General features: G+C 37.0%; 1 pseudogene; it reads right to left on the minus strand.

The window, feature by feature from the left end:
* Positions 1-496: 496 nt before the first annotated feature.
* The window catches only part of LOC115507849, a 28,587-nt pseudogene continuing 10,243 nt past the window's right edge, over positions 497-18,840 (minus strand).

An 18,840-nucleotide genomic window follows, 5' to 3' on the forward strand; every position in this document is an offset into this window, starting at 1 on the left:
ATCAGTGCCTTGGAGAAAGTTCTCTGATCTCTGTACCTGTAAAATTCTATTAGTAGCTCTTTTCATAGATACTTTCTGTCTACCTGTATGATTATAGATTGTTTTCAACACTAGATTGTGACTCTGTTCATTATATCATTAGAGCTTAATAATACTTTAAATGAATGATAGAATAAATCAAGGAAATAATATTGAAAATTAAGAAATCTTAGAGTCTCAAACAATTTTCTGGAAACTTTTTAAATTTGTATTTTTTCCCTGTTGTCAACATTTTATTTACAAGAAGTCGTAGGTTGGTTAGTTATTGGAAATCTATTGGAAGAAGTCAAAAATTAAAATAATTGCTTTATTCTTTGTTCCAAAAATACTAAGTCATATGATCTTTGCAGGTTTTATCTAAAAGAAGGGCATGAAAACTTGAAAGCAGGAGCAGAGAAAGGGGAGTGGAAGCTCAAGAATATATTACTGAGAACAAACTCTGTAAAACCAAATTCATTTATGACAAGTGGGTAGCAAAAGCAAACCAGCCTTCTTCATTTTGTTTCTCAGTCTTTGTTCTTGGATTAAGAGGTGTGAATCACCCAGTTCGTGAGGTAGCATTTAATGGAGAACAAGAATTACTAGCAGTCCCTGAAGATCTTGTATTTATTCAATTAGTAGGAGAGACAGCACTGCATTTTGAGCTGTCGGGGGATGTAGTTGTATAATAAATACTTCAATTGTCCTCTTTTCTCCTTCAGTCCGTGTTCTGGCCGGTGACAGAATGGGCGATACTGGTGGAGAGAAAAGGTCCAAACCAACAAGTATCAGCTGCTCTGCAAGACTTTTCTATGAGTATCTATACTCTGCCGATTCATTCCTGCAACCTGTTCCTTCATGCTTCCTGGTGGTAGAGATTGTGCTGCTGGAAAATTAGCAGTCGTGTCACTTGTATGACTTGTCTCTTATTGAATTCCTGAAGTCCATCCCCTTGCTCTCCTTCTGGCCCAATATTATTGCTCAGATGTGTCTTGATAGCTAAATTCTGCAGTGTCGACTCAACAATTTGTGCCATGAAATCCTTTCCCATTCCTGCCTCATTTGTTCTAAGCTATGGCCCATCTCCCAGTACTAGGGGCTCTTCTGAGAAATTGGGGGTTCTGTCCTGCTAAATGTTTGAATGAGAACTGCGGAGGGTCTGGAAGAGGCTAAAAAAAGGAACCTGAGTTTTGTTCTCCATATCTTCCCCCATATGAGAAACCCTCCACCTCTGAGTGAAGAGGCAACTTCTTTGAATTCTGATTGTGCAGTAGGTAAGGTCTTTTCTCAATTTTGTTTCTTCTCAATTATTTTCATAGTTGGAAGAATTTGTGGAGCAGGACAAGTTTGAACAGTCCTCCTCAATACATGCTGCAAGGGAGAGAATTCTGAGTTGATCTTCTGCCTTGGTGGTGTTATTTGAGCTCAAATACATGTGCTGGAAAATTGTTGGCCAGATCCACACGATCTGTGGGGGGGCGGGGGTTGGCACCTGGGATAGTTTAACAGCCAAGTCTTCCTGTGGGAATTCAACCACTTCTTCCCCTCTGACCATCGATGGCACAGAGACATTAGCATTTAGAACAGGGCCCTCTGAATTATCTGTAATTCCTACCCATGGATCCCCTTTCTAATGCCTGATTTTCTGTGTTGCTATTTATCAAAGACAATTCTTTATGGCATGTGTGAGTGATGTAAGTTGCTAAATCTATTGTGACCATGTACTGCTGAAGTCTTAACCTGGGTAGTATTTTCTTCTCCAAGAAGAATTTCAGGTGTAAGAGCATTAGTGAGCTCATGATGATCACCTAACACTTGTTGTAGCAGCTGCCTGTGTCTACTTTATGCAGCTGCAGCTCACTCTCTTTAAGGTACCAAATCAGGCAACAGAGGGAGCTCACCAGCTACAGAGTGAAACCTGTAAGACTGACTACTCTGTAGTCCCTTGACTTCACATCCTGTCCACCATTCATATTCTTCCATTTAGTGTTCCACTTCATGTATCATGTGTTTGAGGACATCTAGCCTGAATTTATTGCTATTTGGTAAGTCTGTGGAGGCTATGCTACCTGCTGACATGTTTTCCTTCTGCTTGGAAGGAGCAAACAAATCCATTTTTCCTTTTATTTTATTTAACAACTGTTTTTTGCTTCCTTGGGGTTAGCACCTGTCCCACAATATAGCTTGAGTCTAGAATCTCAGTAGATTCTTCAGACTGAAGCCTGGTGTGGATTCTCTTGGCAGCACTGGTAGGATTTAAAGCAGCTTTTTGTTCCCCTGATGGAGGGACAGATGATGGAGTTCCTGCAGGGGTTACCTGTGACTGTGTTTCTATTTTTTGCTGAATATCAGTCCACAGTTTAATTAAGTCAGAATTATATTCTCTTAGTTGGGGAGAAACCTGTCTGCATTCCTATTTGACTGAGAGTTCAGAGTTATCCAGTTCATTCTCACTTTCTTCTGTTACAGTTTCTCCTTCTTCATCATCATCTACTTCATTAGGAGCCTGAGGTTCCATGACAGATTCACTAAGAATGGCCTGGGTGACAGGGTCTTGATTTACCACTATGAGACCCTGTTAAAGATCAAGAGCCATTGTTACATTTAGAAATCCTATGCACCTATGAGAATCTTAGTTGATTCTGGTATAAGTATAATGACAGAAGATAGTTTTTCCTAGATTTCTGTTTTTATTTCTTCTTCTTCTTCTTCTTCTTTTCTTTTCTTTTTTTTTTTTTTTTCCCCTATACATTTCAGGTCTTTATAGGAAAAGAATTACAAGCTGTTGAGATAACATTTATCTCTTTGGACACATTTCAGGATAATAAAAATTCCTCCCATCTTCATGAAGATTTGCTTACATTCTAGAGTATTAAGAAACTTAGATATATCATCCCTTGAGAGACATCTGATTAGATTTCAGTGTAATAAACCAAGAAGGCCTTCCCCTCCTCAGATCACAAGAGTCTTTGACATTCTAGACCAAAATAAAGTTTTTTTTTTTTTCCTTTTTCCCACAGGGGCTAATGGATGGAAATACCAGCTATCCAACTTAAGCACTAAGTGTTATAATTTTGGAGTGCCTCTCCTGTGATATGAACTCACTGCATTCCCAAATAATACCTTGTTCTCACTCTGGGCAATTGACTGATTGTGTCCTCCCAAAAGTGTGTGTTGAAATCCTAACACCAATGTGATTGTATTAGGAGGCAGGGCTTTTGGGGCGATGAGGTCATGAATGGAACCCTCATTAATGGGATTAGGACCTTATAAAACAGGCCTCAGAGAGCTTCTTCCCCACTTCCACCATGTGAAGACACAGCGAGAAGAGAGCTGTCTATGAACCAGGAAGTGAACTCTCACCAAACACCACATCTGTTGGTGCCTTGATTTTGGACTTCTCAGCCTCCAGAACTGTGAGGAATAAATTTCTGTTATCTATAAGCCACCCAGTCTATGGTGTTCTTCTATAGCAGTCTCATTGGACTACTGCACTGTGTGTTCCAGTGAGGATTCGGGCTCAAAGAACTGGCACTAAGATCCTACCCAGGCTGGTGTTTTTGATGTGAGTAATGCATGGCCTGTTTTTCTGCAGTCTGATACTTCTGTCAGGATACACATGAAATTACATAGACTAACTTGTTAACTTGCAAGTAGGGTAAAGTCTCAGACCCTTCACACTTTCTGACTTAACATATATTCCATAAAATATTCTCTACAAACAAACAAAAGAACCTGTTCTACAAAACAGAATTAATAATGTCAGTCTGAATAATATCCTTAGTATTTAGATTTGTTTCCTTCAAGATCTTGGTGTCTGTGGTTTTCGGTTTATGATACTATCCAAAAAACAAACAAGCATCTATGGCTGTGGTAAAAATCAACAAACTGTGATTAAGCTGAAAGAGCATAAACTACCACATGTATATAATAATCATGCATGTATGCAATGACGTCTTCCACAGATTTGGGGGTTGCATAGGTGGCTGTGGTCAGTGGAGCATTCCTAACCACTTCTGGTTACGCGCTGTCCCATTGGAATTGATTTTTGCTCAAATAAGTCATAAAATACTTAATGTACCTTAGTTTATCTTTTAACCATACAAACCTGTTAATTGCATTCCTTGGTTTATTAAAAAAAAAAAGACATTGCTGCTGTGGGTTTGTCTTCAATCAGTATCCGTTCTTAGTTTCTCTCATTTTGAAAATACAAGTTCCTCAGTAGGCAGGGGAACAGGTTTGCCTTTCTAAACAACAAATATTTCATTAAGAAATACCAAGATATTTTTGAACAAGTAGAGAAAGCCCTATAGAACTCTACTTTACTTTCAAAATTGCTACTATCATCTACAAAGGGGCAGATGTTGTCCGAGCATAAGAATATCAAAACAATGATGCCTATTTAAAATGTATTATTCTGTGTTGATAAAGCCAAGAGGATATTATCACTTGTGACATCTGAGCAGAAACAGTATAGCTATCATCATTTAAGATGATGGACTAGATAACTTCTAAGGTTTCTTTCTACTTTAAGAATATATTTAGTAATTGTGTGAGATAATACTTTCTGTTGCATCCATTTTGAAATTGTGCACAACACTGATTTTAAAGCATGGTTCCCTTTCAGTCTCCCTATCACAATGAATGGTATCAATATCCATTAAGTTTTACCAACTTAGAAACCCGGCATCATTCTTTTTACCTCTCCTCTATAAATAGAATCCATCACTAAGCCCTTTGATGGATGCTCCAATTTATTCACATTTATTCATCTTCACCACACTAACCTCATGCAAGATATAATCATCTCTTACTTAAACTACTGAATTACTTCTATCTGAACTGTAAACATGACTCAGTCTTTAAGATCACAATTTGAGAAAATGCATTGTTAAAGCACCTATGCCAATCTTAGAAAAATAAACATGCTATAAATTCACACTTCTTTCAGTACCTGCATATGTATGCCAACTAATGCCCAATTCTCATAATGTAATCTAAATAGTGTCCTCTAATATATCCTAATCCAAGCCATCATTTCTTCCTTTTTTTTTTTTTTTTTTTTTTTTTTTTTTTTCTGTTCTTGATCTGGGCACTGCAAAAGAAAAAGAAGTTTTGGGAGGGAAGCAGAAATTTTTCTGTGACTTCTTACCAAAAGTTCGTAAGGGTTAAATCTCTCTTTACCAAGAAATCTAATCTTCATATATTTTAAAATTAATGTGAATATTCTGTTCTTCACGGTGGCCCTTTTGGATTAGCAAGTTACATTGTCAATGACTTTAAGCAACTACGATTTCATAAATTTTATTGGGAAAAAAGTCCTCCGTGTGTTTAAGCACTATCCTTTTGTATTAGTTCTTCAAAGGGCATATGTTATAAAAGTTCATTCTGAAATATCAAAAGTGACCATAAAATTTGCCATGGTCATACTTAATTCATCCCAGAAGTGATATGCTTTTGCCAAGTTAAAGTGATAATAGCATATCCTCCTTTTTTCTTCTCAGTGAATGACACTCTAGAGGATATGATTGTCCAGTGATGTCAAAGTCAGTGAGGCAGTGAAATGAACTTTATCACTCATATCTAATAGAGTCATTGAACTGTATTAAAATTAAACCTACATTTTACTTCCTGGAATAGACAGAGGGTGAACATAAACTGAGCTTCAATAATTCCAATTTTGGAAAAAAAAATAGTTCTCTACTATTTCAAAAAGTTTTGGAGGGCAAATAAACTTCAGATATATTCTTTTTTTTATTTTTTTTAACGTTTTATTTATTTTTGAGACAGGGAGAGACAGAGCATGAATGGGGGAGGGTCAGAGAGAGAGGGAGACACAGAATCTGAAACAGGCTCCAGGCTCTGAGCTGTCAGCACAGAGCCCAACGCGGGGTTCGAACTCACGGACTGTGAGATCATGACCTGAGCCGAAGTCGGCCGCTTAACCGACTGAGCCACCCAGGCACCCCGAGATATATTCTTTTTTAAAGAGATGAATCAAATGGGTTATTGCTGTGAACTCTTTTAAACACTAAATTGTAGCTATCCAGTAAGTTAGGAGGTATAGCTTGCAGTTTCTTCCCCCTAACTGGTTTATTTTGTTTTGTTTTGTTTTGTTCTGTTTTTAGTTAGTCAAATTTCTCCAGGATAAAGATCTTACTTCAAACACTCTTATGTAATTAATTGTGGCCCTGTGACAAAATTCTGGCTAATAATTAAAGATAGAAATGTCAGATGTCAGCTGCTTGGAATTTCTTCAGTAGTTCACATGAGTGCTTTCTTGTTTTGTTTGTTTTAATTTTTTAATGCTTATTTATTTTTTGAAGGAGAGAGAAAGAAAGAGAGAGACAGAGTGTGAGTGGGGGGAGGGGCAGAGAGAGAGGGTGACACAGAATCCAAAGCAGGCTCCAGGCTCTGAGCTGTCAGCACAGAGCCCAACGCAGGGCTCGAACCCACGAACCATGAGATCATGACCTAAGCCGAAGTTGGACACTCAACCGAGTAAGCTAACCAGTCTCCCAGTGCTTCCTTGTTTTATGTGTCTTTTCCTGGCTGCTACTGCTTTTATACAGATGTGGTGACTAAGTGCTAAAGCTTCCATATGTCCCAAATGGAAAACCAATAGAGCCTAAGTATATTGACAATGGAATGGAAGGATGTGGCGTATCTGGGGACTCCATGACACAGAGTTGCCATACCAGCCCTGGCATGCATACCTTCAGCCTTTATATGAAATAGTGATATACTTATATCATCTCTGGTTTATGACCCTTTAATTGTGGTGTTTCCACTCAACTCTAAACCCAGTGGATAGAGTGACATTTCCTGGGAATAAAGATGTTCAGTCCAGTATAATATGCTATAAATTGCTTGTTACAAGTCTTTAACAAGGTAAATACATAAATAGAAAATAAACATTCAGATACTTCTAGAATGATTAACATTAATATGATGTTTTTATTGTATTTTACAAAAATATTCATCTGCATTAGATAAGAAAAATAATAGAGATCCTTATCACAGATAATTTGAAACTATTAGCCAATATGTATTATGTGTATGTGTGTGTGCAAGTGTGTGTGTAATTATTATTTCCACTTGCTAGTAAATGTCTAATGGAGGACAGGCTTTATCTGAAGAGCTTAAAATTGTTTAACAGATATGAAGTCATTCTATGTCTGCTCTCAGTTTCTATTGGCCCTGAAAGATGATCAGGAACCCACTTTAGCTACTCTTGGAATTATATTTCTTGCACCAAACATATTCCAAAACCCAGGTATGACAAATGTGCCAAGCATGTGTGTGAGTATTGAGACTCTTTAAAAATTTTTTTTTTAATATTTACTTATTTTTGAGAGAGAGAGAGAGAGAGGAGAGAGAGAGAGAGAGAACAGGCACGAGTTGGGGAGGGGCAGAGAGCAAGGGAAACACAGAATCTGAAGTAGACTCCAGGCTCTGAGCTGTCAGCACAGGGCCCCATGCGGGGCTGGAACCCCTGAACCGTGAGATCATGACCTGAGCCGAAGTTGGGCACTCAGCTGACTGAGCCACCCAGGTACCCCAAGAGACTCTAATAGAGGTACTATGAGTATCTTTGTGCTAAAATCTTGGTCCTGAGAACATCGAAGTTCAGGATGTGAGGACATAATGATAGGCCCAACTGTAGAGAAATATCTACCACTAAACAAGTTAACTTTGGCCCCCCCCCAAAAAAAAAGGTCAATATAAATGACAGTTCTTGAATAACCCAAATGGATAGAGTTCAAGGTAAAACATTTTTCTAGAAGTGGAATGCAATTGCTGAAGGGCAGAGAAAGGAGGGTGGAGGAAGGGAAGGACAAGAATGAGGGAGGGAGAGAAAGTAGAGGGGATGGAATTTGTTATATTTTGCATAGCTCCTACAAGTGTGTGGTGGGAGTGTGATGTCACACAGGAAGAAGTTTAAATAGGGCAATGGTTAATTTATTCTTGTATCATACCATAGCAAAAAGGGGAATAAAACTTAAATGTAACAATCACCATTCTTCTACAAAAAATACATTATTCCCCCCCAAATAGCCTTTACAAAAAGGAAAAGAAAAGCAAGTGATGCCTGCATCACAAACAAGAGAATGTTCTTATTCCTTGTCTTCATGATTTTCCAGGCAACGTGCAATTCATTTCTAATTTGTGGTTTTATTTATTGCTCAATTTTGTTTTTTCTTATTTGCTATTGAAGATTGCTTTAGAAAGTCTATCAAATATACAACTTAATGGGTACTCCAGCTTCTGGTTTTATTGCTGACTATGAACAATACAGAAAAAAAAAAGAGAGAGAGAGAGAGAAAGAAACAGTTTTATTATTACCTACGGCCACTTAAAGATAAACCGTGGCTCAGTTATTAGGGGGAATTGGATGTCTTTTCCAATCAGATTTGGAGAGAATGTAATTCTTGAGGGTAAATAACATCTAAGTAAGAAAGAGGTATAAATATAATTAAATTACAATTCTCAAAACAAGTAAAACTGTGATGTTTCTCATGATATATTATACCTGACATATTTTAAAAGGAGTAAAGAGAAATAAAGTTTGTTTAAAACTTAAATAAACAATATACTTGTAACTATTGAATGTGTCTAATACAGCTAATGACTAATCTTTAGTATGTACTTACTTTATTTCAGGTTTTGTATTAAATCACATTAAAGAGTAACAACCCCATTTCATAGATAGGGGCTTACTCTTATTTTATATGGCTTTCACGTAAATAAGTTTATGTTAAACATGGCGGGGGGAAGGGAGGAAAACAGAACAAAACTATATAGTAAGTAATAAAATAATAATAAACAACAATAACAAGAAAAATATTTTAAAAAGAAATGAAAATGTAGAGGAGGAAAAGGTTTCCCTTGATCCTCTTAGAGTCCCTGGCTGTACCTGAAAATTAAATTTGTAAAGACAGATTTACAGGAGAAAAACATATACATTTATTTAATTTATAAGTTTCATATGACGGGACACCTGGGTGGCTCAGTCCGTTGAGCGTCCGACTTCAGCTCAGGTCATGATCTCACACTCCATGAGTTCGAGCCCTGTGTCGGGCTCTGTGCTGATAGCTCAGAGCCTGGAGCCTGCTTCAGATTCTGTGTCTCCCTCTCTCTCTGCCCCTCCCCTGCTCATGCTCTGTCTCTCTCTGTCTCAAAAATAAATGAAAACATTAAAAAATTTTATAAGTTTTATATGACATGGGACCTTCGTAAAGAAATGAAAACCCAAAGAAACACTTAGACCTATGCACTTTTATGTAGGTTTGATGAAGAGTAAACAGCTGTGAAGGAATATGATAGGGTGAGGAGTATGAGATAATTGTAGCAAGTTTGGTCTGTTTATTTAGACTCTTCATGATGGTCTTTGTCTTCAAAGGTAAGGATTCTCCTTTCCTCCTGGTATAGGGAAGGCACCTCTCATTTGAGAGATTTATGACCCCTGTTTCTGAAGAAAGAACAAGGGGCTGGGAGAGAAGGCCAGAGTGACTCAAACTCTCAAATTCCTTCAGCTGAAAATATTCAACATGCAAGGGTGCAATATGTTGGGGTAATGTGTCCTGGATCCCTTCAAAAATTATATTTATGCTAGTGTTAGGTATATATCGAATACTGGGAAATGTAACATTAGATTTTTTTTTTTTTTTTTTTTTTACTGAAATACAGCTGTGATATTGGCACTTCAATTACTCTCAGGCAATTACTATCTATACCTTTTTATGAAAGAATTTTAGGACTCTGAAAGGATGATCAGCTTTTCCTAATAAACACTATACAACTAATCATATTTTAGCAAACTGAAAATATTAATGGCAATCTGCACCACTGTAAATACCAACAGCAATTGTAACACACATCTCAAGCTTGTTCTCCCTTTTGAAGAGTACCTTTAAGAAACATCAGGATGACTGGGTGCCTGGGTGGTGCAGTTGGTTAAGTGTCTAATTCTTGATTTTGGCTCAGGTCATGATCTCAAGTTTCCTGAGATTGAGCCCCCGTTGGGCTCTGGGTAGACAGCACGGGGCCTGCTTGGTGATCTCTCTCCCTGGCTCTCGGCCTCACCCACACTCTCTCTCTCTCAAAAATAAAAACATATGTTGTCAAGATGACAACATCAGAAATAAAAAAAAAGAACTTAGAAAACCTATGGTATTCAAAAAGAGAAAATTTGGAAAATGCAACTGTATCTAGTCTGTAAATATTACAGCTGTTTCCAAAAGACTGCTGTTAGAATTTTCAAAATATAAGAGCTCATTTAATGCCTAATAATTTAGGGCAATCATCTTGACTTTTTCAGTTCTTTTTTCTCTATCATATTAAGAGATTTGAATAGAAGAAATCTTATTGTGAGTTCAATACTGGAAGGAAGACTATATGAATGAATTTAATTTGCTGGTTAAAGTTAACAAGTAAATGTTAGAAATGGGCTTTCATTGGTCAAATTTGATACGTTTAAATTTTGTGAATTAACTAAAACATTTTAAAGACAATGCCCACCCTTGCAAAAAAAAAAAAATCTGCTGGACCTGTGGACTATACCTTAAAGATAGTATGTGAGGTTTTATCTTTATGATCCTGTGTTCATCCATTGGTATAGTAATAGTTTTAGTTTTCTGATACTATCAGAAGCTTAACTTACCTATTCCAGTTAACCTTTCATTCAGCTTTTCATCCATTCTACTCAGGAGGTTTAGGATTGTCTCTGAATTGTTCAACACTGAGTGAATCATATTAATATTGAATAAATAGGGGACTAATGTTGTTGCATTTACCTGAGCCCTTTCTTCCTAGAAATCTTGTTGAGAGACCCTCCCCTCCTCTCTTGTGTTCTGAGAAATGGCTAACTGCAAGAGAGTGACTTTTCTGGCATATTTCAAGAATTAAACACCTCCAGCCTTCAAATAAGACTCACTGTCCTCCTCCATAATCTCCTTATTTTCCTGTGAACCCTCCTTTTCCTCACTAGTCTTTTACAAGTCTTCATTAATGAACGTTCCTTCTGTTACAACAGCCTGAATAAAACCATCTAAGTAATTTGGTCTTTCACAGCACTTTTTAGATTGATAAAGTGAATAGAATTTGAGAAGCGGACATTAGGAAGGTTTGGATATGACAAGGAGAGATAATTTTTAATATTTATAATTATAGTTTAATTTTTGACAATTTACTTTTCTCTCTTTGATATTAGGAAGTTTTTCCTTTTTTTCCTTGACTCTACTACAAACAGGATTGCTTTCATAATGTATGAGGTGATTTGATGATCTAGTTATTTTCTTAGTTTATATATATATTTAAAAGGGTTTTGTTTGTTTATTTGTGTTCTGATTCAGAGCTAGTGCTAATATTCACCTGGGTTCTATTAATATGCCTACATTTCTCAGAGAAAATAAATAAACTTTATGAAAAATGTATTTTTACAATTGCTTCTCTTAAAATGGTTGTATAATAAAAAATTTTTTTTAGTTTCTCTGTAAACATTTAGTTTCTCTGTAAACAATACTTGTTATTACAGTTCAAGGGAGCTTTTATTTCTTTTGTTTTATTAACATTTATCAAGGATTAACTAAGGATTAGGCATTGGGCTAAATGGTTTAAGTTATTTTCACAATCCTCTCAGTATACTTACAGTGAGGAAATTCAGGAACAAAGAGGTTAGGTAATTTGCCCTACTCACATACATGGAGAAAGACAGAGCCTAGACAGAGCCCGAGTGACCTGAACCCCAGTTGTAACCTCTTAACCACTCAGAATACTTCCAGAATGTTTAAGGAAATGTTTTGTATATTATCGAACTTACTACAAATTAAAAAAAAAAAAAAAAATCTATCTGAATTAAACTAGTAAAAGGGAAGCTCGTTCACTAATTCCTGCTACTCTTATCCATAATTTATAGTTTCAAAGAAGAAAAGTAGACTGGTAAATGCATACAATGATTCTTTTTCTGACGGCCTTCCACGAGAGAAAAGCGGAAAAGATGAATCCTTTGGGATTCGGTTTGGGATTATTTCTGAGCCTTTGAAGAAAGGACCAGCAGAAATACCTTCCTCCTACCAAGATTGAGCAGTGCTAGGTATGCAAGGAGACAAGCGGAAAGTGGTTAGAGAAAGAGCATCTCACGCCAAGACTACTTAGGATCCCTCCGCATGACCTTTTGATACTTACAAATAAGAGTGTCTTGGGTAAATTTTTCTTCATCTCCCCAAGCAGTTTGATATTACCTGATCAACGTCTTTTACATCTGATACTTAATCTCTCATAGCACTTTTCCCGGGTATTATTTGCTTTTAAATGCCTTTCTTCTCACTGTTCTGGATATAAAGAACCATTTGTTGTTTAAAATTATGCTTCCAACACCGATTTGGATTCTTGGCATTATAGAAGGGTTTCAGTGAATATTTGACAGATGAATATATTGCATTATTAACATATTACATTTAACTTATCTTCACCCTATAAATTACAGAGAATCATATATTCATTTTAACATAGATCTATAATTTCTATATGCTTACATAATTTCAAGCCAATTGAATAACAGATTTTTCTAAAAATTCCTGATTGTTTTCATTGGCGCTCTGTTTAAATTAATAGCATAAAATATGAATAATAGCATTAGTCCAAAAAGGTTTTCAGTCCCTAAAATAATGTCTTTTTATGACCATAGATCTGATTAATTTTGATTGTGACTGTAGATCTAGGAATGTGATATATATATATATATATATATACACCCTTTTTTTAAGTTTATTTATTTTGAGAGAGAGAGAGAGAGCGCGCGCGCATTCAAGCGAGTGGGGGAGGGGCAGAGAAAGAGGGAGAGAGAGAATCCCAAACAGGCTGCACACTGTCAGCCGGGAGCCCAACACAGGCTCCAACCCATGAACTGTGAGACTCTGACCTGAGCTGAAATTAAGAGTCGGACACTTCACTGACAAATGAACCACCCAGGTGCCCCAGTGATATATTTATTAAAGGAATATAATTTTATACACTAAACCATTTGATAATCAACAAATGCATAGAATATTAGACTAGCCATCCAAACATAAATATTTTATGATTGATTAATCTGCTTCTCTGTTCCTACTCTTCCAGGGAGTAAGTAGACACTGTTGATTTCCTAGGACTTAGAAAAATTAATGTAGCGTCATTGTATGTTAAAATAAGGCACCTTTTTACCCTGAAAACACCTTTGCTTTCTTTTTACTATATTCTTTGGTATTACTTTGCTAGTTCAATTCAGTAGTCAAGCTTTTAGTCTCCATGGTTACTTTTGCAAATGTAATTTGGTGAGAAGATGAGAGTAAAAATCAATCAAGGCAGTACCTGGATGTGCAATTTAGCTATTCTCCCTAATGTGTACACTTCATAGCCTGTTTTCTACAGTCCTTTAGGAATTATCTTAATGTTTTAATTGAAATCAAACTAGATTTAATATAATCCTTTTTTCAGTATTTAAATTAAAAATAAATTTCCCCCAATAAAAATAATAAAAATAAAAAATAATAAAAAATAAAAATAAATTCCCTGTAAGCATCTTCTATACCAGTTAAAATCTAAACATGCCATTTGTATCAGCCAATTATTGTATGTCATTTATATCTGGTAATAGAAGTGAGGGAAAGGAATGGGTTTTGGACTTTGAAGAAACATAGGCATTTAAGTATATATTATTTTTAAAAGTGTTGCAAGATTCTATACTTCACTACACAGGATTCATTGTCTCACCACTTCGAAGAATGAAGAGGTGGGCACAGAATAAAATGAGCAGCAGGCAAAAGTTTATTATAAGATTAGAAAGTAAGAATAGTATTGGGGCACCTGGGTGGCTCAGTCGGTTGAGCGTCCTGATCTCTCATTTTGTGAGTTCAAGCCCTGCGTCTGGCTCTGTGCTGATGGCTCAGAGCCTGGAGTCTGCTTCAGATTCTCTGTCTCCTCTCTCTCTGTTTCTCCCCGACTCAGTCTCTCTGTCTCTCTCTCTCTCTCAAAAATAAGAGTAAATATTTTTTAAAAAATTAGAAAGTAAGAATAGTATGAAAGCTCTCTGCAGAGAGGGGACACCAGCAGCTATAGGCAAGGGGCTGTGTTTTTTAGGGTTTGGGTTGGCCTCTCTACTTTCCCCTTGTTCCTTTTCAAGTTCTACCCTTACCAGCTGGTTAACTCTAAATGCCTAGTCATTCTTTTTTGATTGGCTCATTTCCATTGTACAAGGTGGTCTATGGCCATACTACTGTTCCTTGTGGGTCATGTGTTCTATGGTCTACTTATTTTTAGTCAGGTCTTCTGTTTGTCAAATTCCTGAGGGAAACCTGAGGGGAAGTCAGTGCTGTCTGTTACATTTTTAAGAGGAACTTTATGCCTGAGGGAGTTTGCTCGAGTTCAGACTTTCCCAGAAGAAATGTGTTAAAATATGTGTTTTTCCCCACCCGGGGACCTTCAAGCCCTAGCCTCTCCCTTTCTGCTTACTGAATCCTATCTTTCCCTATCATAAAAGGACTTTGACATTTTTGTGTATGGCCATGAAGGATAAAGTATATGACAATTGTGAAATTACAAACATTCATATTGTATCAAGTTGCAACTAGCATAGCATTATCTATATAGAATAAGAACACTTTACATTTTACTATAAGTAATCTAGTATCCATAAGTTGGGTTTTGAGCCACTATGAGCCAATACTTATTTTCTCATAAGTATTATTTAATAAAATGAATTGTCATAGCTGTACTATGTAATTCTGTTCTTAGTTCTGTGATGGATAGAGTATAATCTAAAAACAAAACTGTTATTTTGAATATTGAGGTAATGATGAATTATTAATACATATGAAAGTACTTTATAAACATGAAAAATATTTTTGCTTTTGAGTGAGTGTGCTCTATATGCAAAAAATACTGTTAGTGGTGGTTTTCTTCATGGTATAAAAAACTTTTAAAGGTAATAATGTCGACAAACAATATTTTCCTTAAGTTTCTAAATTGAACTTTCAAAGTTTTGGTGCTTTAGTTATAAATCTCTGAAATAGTAACAGTCCCTTTTAAGGGAGCCCTTGATTAATATATGCTTATATAAATTTAAGCACATTAAATTTCCTTAAATGATCAATCCCATTTTCAACTTACTTAAATTCCCTCCAACATTTTAATCTTCATTCATAAATATAACAACACTTGTGTTCTAAGTTTGTGAAGTAATTATCTTGAGACAGAAAACATTAAAACATTAGCCAACTCTAATAATACATTAAAATTATAAATTCAGTGGTTTAATTTTTAATATTCAAGTGTTGTCCATAATCTTTATCACATTTTCTTTTACCCTGCCACATAAAATTTATTTTTTGACTTTTTTAAAGATGCTTATTTATTTATTTTGAGAAAGAGAGAGAAAGAGAGCAGGCATGCGAGCCAGCACCAGCAGCAAAGGGCAGAAAAAAGAGGGAGAGAGAATCTCAGGCAGTCTCTAAGCTGTCAACTCAGGGTCCCATGTCGGGTTCAATCTCATGACCATGAGGTCGTGACCTGAGTCAAACTCAAGAGTCAGATATTCAACTGATTGAGCCACCCGGGTGCCCCATTACCCTTCCACATAAAATTTAAAATCTCAAATCAGTATTACTTCCTAAATCTTAATATTACTTACTAGGATCTTAAGGCCGTTGTGAAGAATTTCTAACGCATCAAAATCCATAAATACTGTTCAATTAATTAAAGAAGGAGTCCATTAGACTGAGATGGTTCTAATGCCCTGGTGGCCTACATAAGCAAATCAAAACATAAACCTGTAAATGGCTCTAGGTTATGAAATCAGAGTGCTAAGAACAACCAGTCACAAACAGCCAACAAAGCTTCAAGCTGTAGTCAATGGAGTAATTTATTTTGTTTCTGTACCTTCTTTATGTAAGTCTTTCCCCTGGCTCCCTTAGGTGGAATGCTTTTAAACCACTTCTGGTGTGGTGCCGCCAGAGTGAAATCTATTTTTGTTCAATTAACTCTTAAAATATTTACTATGTCTCAGTTTATCTTTTAACACTACAAATCTTTTAATTGTATCTCTCAGTTTAATGCAAAAGGCATTGCTGCTGTGGGTTTTTCTCTGTCCTCTATATAAGAAGTCTAAGTCTCTTTGAAAATACAAGTTCCGGGGCGCCTGGGTGGCGCAGTCGGTTGAGCGTCCGACTTCAGCCAGGTCACGATCTCGCGGTCTGGGAGTTCGAGCCACGCGTCGGGCTCTGGGCTGATGGCTCAGAGCCTGGAGCCTGTTTCCGATTCTGTGTCTCCCTCTCTCTCTGCCCCTCCCCCGTTCATGCTCTGTCTCTCTCTGTCCCAAAAATAAATAAACGTTGAAAAAAAAATTAAAAAAAAAAAAAAAAGAAAATACAAGTTCCTCAGTAGGCAGGGAAATAGGTTTGCCCTTCTAAGTAAACTGGGGATTAGTTCCCAAACTCAAATTACCATCTCAAAAGAATCCAGGATTGGTAAGAATAACTGTGATTGATTATTACCCCAGAAATTTGGCTACATGAAACCAGAGACTACTGTCCTCTCCAGTCTCAGTAATACTGAAACAGATTATAAAATAATAGGGATAGTATAAATATATGACCTACTTTCTCTTGCATCTTCCTTTGTAAAAAATTGCAGCTTTTTGTAATTGGAACAGTCTGCTTATCATATACCCCATTCACCTAGCTAACTATTATTTCTCTGCTGGGTTTTGGGAGTAATCCAATAAGTAGCACCCTTCCCCATCTAGTTTCTATGCCAATTAAAAAAAATTAGACAAAGAGAAAGCAGATGAGAACCAAAGCATTACTTTTCTTCCTGATAAAGTTTATACTGGAGTACATGGATTCAATATGAGAACTGAGCAAGATTGCTAACTCCCTACTTGATAACTTCAATTGACAAAACCAGAGGGGAAATAGAATTTGCAGAGAAATAATTACTTACATTAGTGTTTCTCAGAGTTTAACAAGTCATACTAGATATGTTGTTAAAAAGCGGGATCTCATTTAGCAGCTTTGGCTGGATCCCAGATTTAGCATTTCTAACAAACTCCTAGGAAATAGTAAAGTTGCTTGTTCAGGGACTATACTTGGATTACTAAGGTCCTAGACTAAGCATCCAGAAACTTTTTCTGTAAAGGTACAGAAAGTAAGTATTCTAGGCTTTGTAATTATATGGTCTCCATCACAACTAACTCTGCCGGTGTAGCTAGACAGTAACCACAGTAAATAGTGGAGGAGGCATGGCTGTGTTTCAATAACACTGTATTTAGGGGTGCCTGGGTGGCTCAGTCGGTTAAGCATCCAAATTCGGCTCAGATCATGATCTCATGTCAGGGTTCAAGTCCTGACAGGGGCTCTGTGCTGACAGCTCAGAGTCTGGAGCCTACTTCAGACTCTGTGTCTCCCTCTCTCTTTGCCCCTCCCCTGCTCACACTCTGTCTCTTGAAAACAAATCAGTGTTAAAAAAAATCAATAACACTGTATTTATAGACACTGGAATTTGTGTTTTACACAATTTTCATGTGTGGTAGAATAGTCATCTTCTGATTTTTTTCCCCCAATCATTTAAAGATGTGAAAACTGAGGCACCTAGGGGGCTCAGTCGGTTGAGTGTCTGACTTTGGCTCAGGTCATGATCTCACAGTTCATGAGTTCAAGCTGCACATCGGGCTCTGTGCTGACAGCTTAGAGCCTGGAGCCTGCTTCAGATTCTGTGTCTCCCTCTCTCTCTGGTCTTCCTCTGCTCACACTCTGTCTCTCTGTCTCTGTCTCTCAAAAATAAACATTAAAACAAATAAAGACATGAAAACCATTTTTAGTTTATAAGCCATAAGAAAACAAACAGTGTGCTGCACTTGGTCTGTGCCCTCTGGCTTGCAGACCCCTGTCAGAGATCATTACTTCACCCTGCCTTCACAGAGAAAAAAGACAAATCTGAAGTTAGACAAAAAAAACAACTGGAGGAAAATTATATTAATGTCAATTGTAAGGACAAATACAAATGTAAACAAAGAGGTTTAATTCTCTCTTTAAAATAAGGGAAGAGATTTTTCCTCCCCTCCTCTTTCTCAGAAAATTTACTTTAGAAAACTTGTAATTCTGAGTACTTTCTCCTCTCTTTGAATTTATACATAAAAACTTTCAAAACCTAGATGGGCCCTTTGCAACTTTATGACATAGGAATGAACGTCTTTCTCAAGGGCCTGGTGTAGCCAGCACGCAGAGGTGTGGGGGTACCTGGGTCCAGGGTCCCAAACAAGCCAGGTTCAGCCAGCCACTCGCTGCTGACAAAATCCAAGGCAGAGAAATTAGCGGTATTGAAACAAGAAAGGAAATTTATTTCAGCGAGGCCGACATCAGGAAGACTAGCGTCTCAAAGACTGTCTCCAAAATTCTGAAAATACTTCCAGGTTTATATAAGGAAAATGTGAGGCAGAAGTGGGTGGAAACGTGCAGGTAAACAGTGCAAGTCAAGTTGATCTTTGGGAGTCAATCAGAGGTGGGATGTTGCTGGTTCAGGGCAAGCTTGCTTGAGGGGATTGTATGGGTTGGCATCAGGGGATGCTTTGCCCTCAGAGTCTTTCATGAGTCAAGAGACCAGCTGGAAAGAAGAACCCAGCTAGAATGAGGTCAAAATGGAGGAGCTGAAGTCCTCTTTCCCTGAGGGGACCATCTCTTTGATATGTAATTATCATGGAAGACAACAGTCCTATCTCCTAGTTCCTGAAGGAAGGTAGGGGCCTAACTTCAGTGGGATGCTTGGTCCAGGTTGCAAAATTACCTGCTG

Source organism: Lynx canadensis, chromosome A1 (assembly GCF_007474595.2).
Source record: "Lynx canadensis isolate LIC74 chromosome A1, mLynCan4.pri.v2, whole genome shotgun sequence".
Taxonomy (NCBI): domain Eukaryota; kingdom Metazoa; phylum Chordata; class Mammalia; order Carnivora; family Felidae; genus Lynx; species Lynx canadensis.